The sequence below is a fragment of the Cebus imitator genome, unplaced genomic scaffold, assembly GCF_001604975.1.
Source record: "Cebus imitator isolate Cc_AM_T3 unplaced genomic scaffold, Cebus_imitator-1.0 Scaffold371, whole genome shotgun sequence".
NCBI classification, from domain to species: domain Eukaryota; kingdom Metazoa; phylum Chordata; class Mammalia; order Primates; family Cebidae; genus Cebus; species Cebus imitator.
Genome location: NW_016107686.1, coordinates 486,480 through 496,503, shown reverse-complemented (window position 1 = coordinate 496,503; position 10,024 = coordinate 486,480). Strand labels below are relative to the sequence as shown.

The following is a 10,024-nucleotide window of genomic DNA, read 5'->3' as shown; positions in this document are numbered from 1 at the left end:
AAAAAAAAAAAAAAAAAAAAAAAAACAAGATTTGTTTTCTGAAAAATTCACCATCAAATGTAATAAAGGGACAGAAAAAAAACGTAAAAACAAAAACATTTGTCCAATTTTAGGCTACTACATTTTACATCTTACAAATTTAGTTATCAATGCTTTTAAACATTAGTAGGCAGTCAAGATTGTATCAAAATAAGTGACAACATACTAACTTTTAACAACAGTTGTAAAGGCAAGAAAGGCAAGACAATTTGCATTCATGCCATATTCATTAACAATAACAAAATGATATTTGCTCCATTGCAAACATATCATTGTTTCTAATATATGTATAACACGAAATGTAGCTAATATAATTAATTACTCAATTTGAAACACAGAGAATACCAGCCAACTACAATTTGTATGAAGCCAGTTTGTGATGTTGGATTTATTATTAGTAACAGATTCCAAATTCTGTTATCACTGAGTAGAAGGAGCCGCATCAGAATTTAGAATGTTCTATGGCATGTAATCAGATTTTTTTAAGTTATTATCTTAGCGTATTCCCCAATAGCAGATACTTAATGTCTTATTTAATTTCTGAGATGTCTAGTGTACTAGATCCCAATTTACATTAACAATTGAATTATACCATTATTGACAGAGTAACAAAACTATTCTAGTATTCAGCAAACTCCTGGCCAAATAAAATTTTTTTATCTGATTTCAATTAGAAGAGGTAAATTTGAGAAGCTTTTGGAAAACCCCTAACATTTAGGAATAACTATGAATTTTGAGCAACATAGAAACCTGGACTATTGGCCAATGAAAAACACATGACATAAATGATACGTCTGCTGATATCTAAAGTCCACCAAGCAAATTTTCCAGCCAACAAGTCAATGGCAATATTTATATTTCATATAATTTTTACATAACATTCAGAAAGGAATAATTCATGTGTACAGTGGTACCCTGAGTATACCATCGTTTCAAGCTCAGTAGGTCTTCAGTGTTTGCTACATTCAATTGAAATTGCCATCATTGGAGCTGAATATTTCTTTTGAAATCTTAATCAATCAATCAAAATTTCTTAAATGCTTACTACTGTTTAAGATACTAGGAGAGAGTAAACTAAGAAAAGTTAAAAATCAGGCCGGGCGCGGTGGCTCACGCTTGTAATCCCAGCACTTTGGGCGGCCGAGATGGGTGGATCACGAGGTCAAGAGATCGAGACCATCCTGGTCAACATGGTGAAACCCCGTCTCTACTAAAAATACAAAAATCAGCTGGGCATGGTGGCGCACGCCTGTAGTCCCAGCTACTCGGGAGGCTGAGGCAGGAGAATTGCTTGAACCCAGGAGGCGGAGGTTGCGGTGAGCCGAGATCGCGCCATTGCACTCCAGCCTGGGTAACAAGAGCGAAACTCCGTCTCAAAAAAAAAAAAAGAAAAAAAAATCTGCCCAAGACTACCTAGCTAAGTAGCAGAAAATGAAATTATATCTAAATATCCTAGCACTCATGCTTTTTCCAGAACCAGTACTTTGCCTTACATTTAGTAAAATAATTTTGCATGTTAATTATGTGGTCCAAGAAGCTTCATCAGAGTCATCACTAGATACCCTTAAGATACTCAGTGTGTTTACTCCCTCATATGTGTTCTCCTCCCAGGCCTAATGAATCAAACTGCATTTGCACAAGACACCCTATGCATTGTTGTATATACAGTGACTAGTATGTACAATAAAGTTTGAGAAGTACTGACCTATTTACTATTAATTAAACTTTAATCTGAAAAATTTATCTTTACTTCAAAATAAGAATACATCTTACCTATAATCTTATTAAAATATTTACAAAATAATAACATTAAATTTTAAATGTTTTATAAAAATAACCAAACTGGTAACCTAATTGATTTATTATTTATTAAAATAAACTTTAAAAATTCTCTCTATTGATCTAGGATATAGAAATCCAGTTATTTAATCAAAACTAAAGAATTTTGGCATAACAAATAGTACAAATATTTCAATTTCAATATATCAGTTAGATTTCTCCTTTAATTAATAAGATATTAAAATATAGTAAAAAATTAATCGTGACAATTTTATTAAGAAAAAAATTAAAAACTATAAAAGTAAGAATTTCTAGTTTTTTAGCATATCTAAACATGTCTTAGCAGAAATGATTTTTAAAAAACAGAAAGAAGGAACAGTCAGTGAAGATCAAGCTGTACCAAGCAATTGGTATTTTCAGATAAGGAAAATGCACATGTAAGAATTAACTGGAATGTTTAATTGATGGTTTTGGTAACATTCATAGAGAAAGAATGATTTTTTTCTATTCTTCTTTTGGAATATGCAAAAAAGATATTTCATCTCGAGGTTGCTAATAACATATAAAAAAAAAAAAAAAAAAAAACACAGCCTGAAGTATAGATAAGCTCGGCTATCTGTAAAAAACAGGAAAAACATTCTGATAATAAAAATAGAGATTTGCATGAATAATTAGTAAAAAGCATATAGTTATAGAGAAAAGGAGAAGGTAATACAATAATTATATATTATATATATTATTATATGAGGAATTAAGGTTGATGTTATACTACTAATCTACAATGAAACATAAAAATATGTACGGAAATTTGTGAGCACCATGAAATGATAGAAAGGCTTCCAAAAATTCAATAGCAGTGTAAATGCATGATTGAAAGTAGAGCAATGTTAAAATATTTTTTCTTTCTTAATCAGCAAACACTTAGTAAATGTCTACTGTGTTTGAATCAGTATGTTAGATGTTATAATGGGAATGTGAAAATAAACATGTTAAAGGTACTCTTTTTCTTATTAAAACTCATTGTTATAAATTTACGGAGGATAATAACATAGGAAGCTGACTCTGCACAAGCCCTCTACTAAGTGTCTACTAAATGCCAGCTCACTGAATGCTTAAGACAAACCTCAGGGCTAGTTATTGTTTGGACCCCGTTTTATAAATCAGGCAACAGGCATAAAGAGAAGCAATAAGTGATTCAAGGTACCCACTAGATGGCGGAGGGCTCAGATTCTAACCATGTCTTTCTTTAGACCAGAAAACACTTATTTTAGTGAGTTCCCTTTCAGTTCATTTCCAAAATATAGTTTACTAATAACATAGTTAGTTACTAAAAGCAGCATCAATTTAAGCTATGTGTGTGTACATATGTGTGTATGTAGCCATACGTATAATTTTATTTGCATAAAATGGCCCTTAATATTGGAGATTTTAAATCTGACCTTCAGAGTCCAATAACTCTCTAAAATGTGATGGAACATTTTTGTGTGTACATATGTCTGCATTTTTCTCAAGGTTCTTAGCTTATGTGGGATCTTAAAGGCAGGCTTGATATCCATTCTTTTGCTGCGGAAGAGAGTTTTACCAAAGGCATCTTAACATGTGAGGTACTAATGATGGCCATGCTAATACTAAGGATTATTTTTCTTCTTTTCTTGTGCCATCCTACGCAATAATAGTGTAATTACCAGAGTGGGTAAGAACATGGGCTTTGAGGTCAAACTGCGACCGAATCTGAATCCCAACATTTGATTTTTGTATTACCGGGCTAAGTTGATTAATGGTCCAAGACCTTGGGTTTTTTTGTCTATAGCATAGAAGTACTAACATTTCCTGTGTCACAGAGTCATGAGGATTAATTGGCATAAATAGTTCAAAATGCTTAGTACTGTACCTGACTCCATTAGCAGTCAATAGGTAAGTTTTTAATGAACTGATTTCTCATCCTGCCTAAGAATGTATGCACATCTATAACTTCATGAGGAATAAACAAAAAGGAAAGAAGAAATTGTTTTATCACACTGCAGTTTGAACAAAGAGGCCTGAGAGCTAACTATTTGCCAGGCTTTTTTAAAGGAGTCTAATGTCAGCAAAACAGTCCTCAGCATGAAGTTTCACCGCTTACAAATCTTCCTTGAATTCATAACCGCTTGTCTGTGTTCTTAATCTTTTTGACTTGCAATGCTCTAATTTTTATTTTAGGAATGATAATGTGCTTGTTGTGAAAGTTAATTAAATGCTAGATATTAATCTAATTTTTATTCTTACTGACACTAATATTTGGCATTTTCTCTCCTCCAGGACTCCAATTACTTTTTCTGATTCTCACTCTAGTTGTTGCTCATGCCTAATGTCTTCTTAAAATTCTTGTCTATGTCTGAACTCAGAAGTATGTCATGTGGCTTTAAACTCTGGTTATCTGTCTCTAGACTCTCCTTGGTTTTCGTGTCACCAAATTCTGACATTTGACTTATGGTGTTGGTATGTTTCCTCCTTTTTTCCTCAAAAAGTTTAATGATAACACCCTTTCTCTCATGCCTTTATTCTCTAATATCCACTTAATTAGAATAATATAACTGTTCACACAATTGAATAGAAAAATTTTCCCCAAATTACCAAAGTTCAGTGTTCTATTTAGATGATTAAATCACAAATTATAGCATTTGCATTTAAAATGTCTGTAGAATTAGAATTAGGCATGTACACATGTAGATATAGTATGACCATTTGACTAATAGAAAAATTAACAGTATTTGTTTTGTACCACACTATTTCTCTAACACATAATGGATCAAAATTCAGAAGAATAAGCTTTGTCTGACAGTCAAGTAGATTTTATAGTGGCGGTAGAGTATAGAACATGTACAAAACTAAGCTAATAACGTAAACATTTCAAGTTTAACTGATAAGTTGAGCACAGACTTTTTAGAGCAGTTGAACATGCAACATTTTAATCTTCCCACTGTCAGGGAAGGTAGGCAGTATAAAGAGAAAACAAAAGTAACAGATGTCCTATCCATTTGCTTGATTTTATATCTATTGCCTTGTACTTGATGGGTCATGATGAATAGAACATCAAGAAAAAGAAGGATCACATCAAATCCACTTGGAGGGCTTCTTTATCTGCAGCATATGCATCAAATTTTGCGTTATTTTAAGGAACTACTTAAAGACTAATGGGGAAGGTTTTTACCCTCTTTTTCCTGGCGTCTTAGTCCATTTAGTGTTGCTATATCAGACTACCTGAGACTTGGTAATTTATAAAGAAAAATAGTTTATTTGACTCATGATTCTGGTGGCTGGAAGGTTCACGGTAGGGCAGTTGCAGCTGGTGAGGTCCTCAGGCTGCTTCAACTCAAGGCAGAAAGCAGAAAGGGAACTGGTATGTGCAAAGAGGTCACATGGCAAGAGGGGAAGCAAGAGAGAGAGGCTGAGGAAACCGGACTCTTTTAAAAATACTCTCTAGCTGGAACTAATATATTCTCAAGAGAGCAAGAACTTACTCACCTTAGAGGGAGGGCATTAATCTATTAAGGGGGGGATCTGCCCCCAAGACCCAAACAGGTCCCACCTTCCAAAACTTCCACATGGATGATAAAATTTCAACATGAGTTTTGGCGGGGACAATCCATATCCAAACCATAGCACCAGCACTGCATGATATAATACCTGTTCAAAATTAATGATTTCAATACAATAGAGGTTAACTTTCACCTTCGTTTTTGTCACTATAACAAATCTGATAGCTACCCAATCTTTAATTTGCTTACATATAAAAAACAGATCTGTAAATGTAGATCCAAGGTGTGAACAAAAAATGAAGAATGCTCCAGATTTTTTTGTTTGGTATCAACCATAACTTAGTACAAAGTTTGAGAACAAAGAAGATTAGAATAGCTAAATTTCTTAAATTAAAAAAAAAAATTAGGCCATTGGGCAATTATAATTTCTTATTGCTGAAACTAGAGCAATATTGCTATTTTTATAGTTAGATTATTAACTGGAGTATTGCTTCCAGTTCTGTCTAAAGATAATGCTGTAGACCATGAAATTTTAATTGACTAATTTTACTGATATTTGAAAAATGTAAAATAGATTTGATTAAAATGAGTTAGATAAGACATAGAAAAGTGTGTATAAATTCTTCCTGTTCACAATTTAAGTTTTAGGTAAAATGTCCCACTGGAATCTATTTTAGATCAAATACTGATATTGTGGTAAAATGTCCCACTGGAATCTGTTTCAGATCAAATATTAATATTGCATTTTAATGATTTTTGCACCTGATTATTATAGTTAGGATGTAATATCTATGCTAATCCACTGTCATTTAATAAGCTATCTTTTAAATTTTTCTCATTTTAACAAACCACATAGAATGACAATCTACAAAAAAGTAAATTACAAAGTTTTCTGATTTAAATCAAAATAAACATTCTCGTTTCCATCATTTTATGTCAATAACTTTAATTATAAGTAGTTATATGGTTGGCCATGGTGGTTCACATCTATATACCTGTAATCCTACCACACAGGCCCACTAGAGGTCAGGAGTTCAAGACCTGCCTGGCCAACATGATGAAAACTCATCTCTACCGAAAATACAAAGATTAGCAGTGTGTGTTGGTTTCTGCTTGTAATTCCAGCTACCCAGGCAGCTGAGGCAGGAGAATCGCTTGAGCCCAGGAGGCAGAGGTTGCAGTAAGCTGGGATTGTGCCACTGCACTTCAATCTGGCGGACAGAGTGACACCCTGTCTAAAAAAAAAGTAATTGTACTTAAGAAATTATACACAGAGAACATCTGATACCCCTGTCTGGACAAAATTCAAAGATTTGATCAATGGACTAATGAAAACCTAATTCATCATTCTTTATAAGACGATCAATGTAGTAAAAATGAAAAAAAGCAAAAGAGATAGAGATGAAGTGAAAAGTGCTATCTCAAGAGAGACAGGATCAAAGAAGCAGAGGAAACAAATCTAAATCTGGCCACTCTACCAAATAATGTAGATCATTTTCAGCAAAGTTCATACACAGGTAACTGTTAATCAGCTCTGAACAAGAGGAAACGCTTACCAAAAAATTCAGGAAAATTTACTGAAAGAACTGCTAAATATTGTATTCATTTCCTTTATTTTGTCTGACTTGGGGAAAGAACACAAATATTTGTTTTCAGAGAAGAGCCATGTAAGTCCCAAAGATTAAATAAATACTTATAATTTGCAAATCTTTCTTCACAGAACCTGCCAGACAAAAACATACACTCTCTTCTCCGAGTATCTAGCAGAGACTTTGCTCTCTAATCTGCTTATCTGAATCCCATTCACCCTCCAAAACCTACTTTGATTCCTAGTGTTTCAGACACACATTATTAATCTTTTAGGTTCTCTCAGTTCCACTAACTGTCAAAGTTTTAGGTAATGCAACCCCACCAGCAAAGGGACAGTCAGGCAAATAAATCCCTGTTTCTTTCCTTCCACAAACTGTTCCCAAGTGGTTTCTCTCTACAACCTGTCTGTAGACAACCTATGTGGCTGACAAACTAAGATGTCAAGCTACCAGTGATGTGCCTTTGGCTTGAAGTGAGGCAGCAGCTGTTAAGTGAGACAATTGTCAAATTGCTGCCCTGCAAGTGGACCTCCCTGAGAAGCAGACTGAGCACTGTTTCCTGGGGAACCCCACCAAGATATACAATTTTCTCTATCACATCCTTCTCCCAATCACTACAGTTCACAGTACACTCTTTCTCCCCACATCAAGAAACTGAGATGCAGGGAGATTTAATAACCAACTTAACTAGAGCCCGGATGCAGGTCTTCTGATATGGAGTCAGTATTTTTTCTACTGAGTCATTATCTGAATCATTTTGCTGCCTTATATTTTTAATTTTCTTTTTAGACTAATTTTTTCTCTCCAAATATGCTGTAAAAGTTAAGGCCTGTTTGAGGCAAGTGATACAGGGATTGATTATAAGACCATGGACTCTAAAGTCAGATCACTTTGGATATGTGCCTGAGTTTCATTATTTGGCCATGTTACTTTAGGAGCACTTGCTTGATTTCTATGCCAACTTTATATTTAATGGAGAGATGAGTAGCAATATCATTATCTTGTCTTGAGAATTAAATACATTATGACATACATATATAAATATATATATATATATATATATATATATATACAGCCTAGAGCAAAATGGGTGTCCCAAAATAGCAGCTAATATTCTTTATTTCTTTATATTCTCCAAGAATCCCGAAAGTTAGCAGGTACTTAATAAATATGCATTTTCTGATTGCATTTACTGTTAAATATTCAGCCTTTTCTTTCTAGGTCCGGATGTATATTTGTTAATATTATCATTGAATTCAGTCTCCTAACAGAAAGTGATTTTGTCAAATAGCCAACTTGTTTATAAATAAAAACAACTTTCTGTTAGTGACTTTCTGTTCGTTTGCTGATGCCCTGTAAAGCAGCACAAAAGTTGATGCCAATAAATAGAGTTGGCTTTTGAACAATGCATCAGTTAGGAGTCTCAAATTACTCACATAGTTGAAATTCCACATGTAACTTTTCAATCCTTAAAATTAACTACTAATAGACTCCAGTTGACCAGAGCCTTACGGATAATGTAAATAGTCCATGAACAAGTTTTGTATATGTGTTATATAAGGTATTTTTACAATTTATTAAGCTAGAGAAGATAACATGTTACTAAAAAAATCAAAAGGAAGATAAAATATATTTACTATTCATTACATGGAAGTGGATCATAATAAAGTTCATCATCTTGACATTAAGTAAGCTGAGAAGGAGGAAGAGGAGGGTCCTGGTCTTATTGTCTCAGGAGTGGCAAAGGTCAAAGAGATGGAGGAGGTGAAAGGAGAGGCAGGAAAGGCAGGCACAGTCAGTGTAACTTTTAATGAAAAAAATTCAAGTATAAATAGATCTGCATAGTTCAATCCCTATTGTCCAAGGGTCAACTCTACATTGAAATCATTAGAATAAGGCTTGGTGTATAAAACAAAACTTAATCATTCTTTTGTACAGTTCTGGTCATGAAACTAAAGGGTATAATACAAGCCAGAGTAAAATGCTTTTCATTATTATGATAATATATACCCGGTTTAGTGGTTTCTAAATATTCATCTGATTCACAGAATTGTTGTAACCAGATCTCTAGTATTTATTTTAGACTCTTTCCTAGCTCCAAGCAAATAATAGTGTTCCTTTGGACACCTGCATTGAGTTATATTAGACATAGTGTGATTAAATCTATATGGGCAATAGGAAAAGGAAAAGAAAGGGAAACAAAAATGAAAACCTACATGAAGTGGCATCATAAAGAGGTAACAAATAAACCCAATTTGCTATGTTTTGCTGGAAAGCAGGGTTTTCACAGATTCTTATAAAAGAAATAGATAGGCCAGGAATGGCGGCTCACACCTGTAATCTCAGCACTTTGGGAAGCTGAGGTGGGCAGATTATGAGGTCAGGAGTTCGAGACCAGCCTGACCAACATGGTGAAACTCTGTCTCTACTAAAAATACAAAAATTAGCTGGGTATGGTGTTGTGTGCCTGTAATCCCAGGTACTCTGGAGGCTGAGGCATGAGAATTGCTTGAACCCAGAAGGCAGAGGTGGCAGTGATCTGAGATCACACCACTGCACTCCAGCGTGGGTGAGAGAGGGAGACCACAACTCAAACAAACAAACAAACAAACAAAAGAAATAGGCAGACCTGAGTACTTTTAAGTTACTTTTTTAGAAATACATATTTTTAACATATTAAATAACTAAGGATATACTTCCCATTAACTGGTTTTTCAAGGATGATTCAAGGTCTTTAGGTAGTTAACTGAAAGGGTTTTATTAGCAGAGGGTTGTTCAGAATGGTTACCTACATATTAGAAATAGACTCAAAATACATTTTAATTTAAATGAGAACATTACTCGTGTCAGTTTCTACTTTTTCAGAATTCCTCCTGTCTGTAGTTGTATTTATGACTAGTGTGTAACTACTGGAGTGAACAGATGATTCAATATTAAGTCTTTGGTTCAAATGTCTTAAATCCCAAAGCAGAAAGTAAGCATCAAATAGTCAGACCTCTAAATTTATCAAAATGTGTCTCCTGGTTTAATATATACAAATAATTTACATGTCATTTTTGTAGTGTCTGACACAACACAAACACAGATTCAGGGTGACTG

The 10,024-nt window shown here is 33.9% G+C and overlaps 1 protein-coding gene across 3 annotated transcripts in view; it reads right to left on the bottom strand.

Moving 5' to 3' along the window:
* Positions 1–10,024, bottom strand: part of CNTN6 (contactin 6) — a 294,828-nt gene that overhangs the window by 46,236 nt on the left and 238,568 nt on the right. The window lies entirely within an intron of this gene.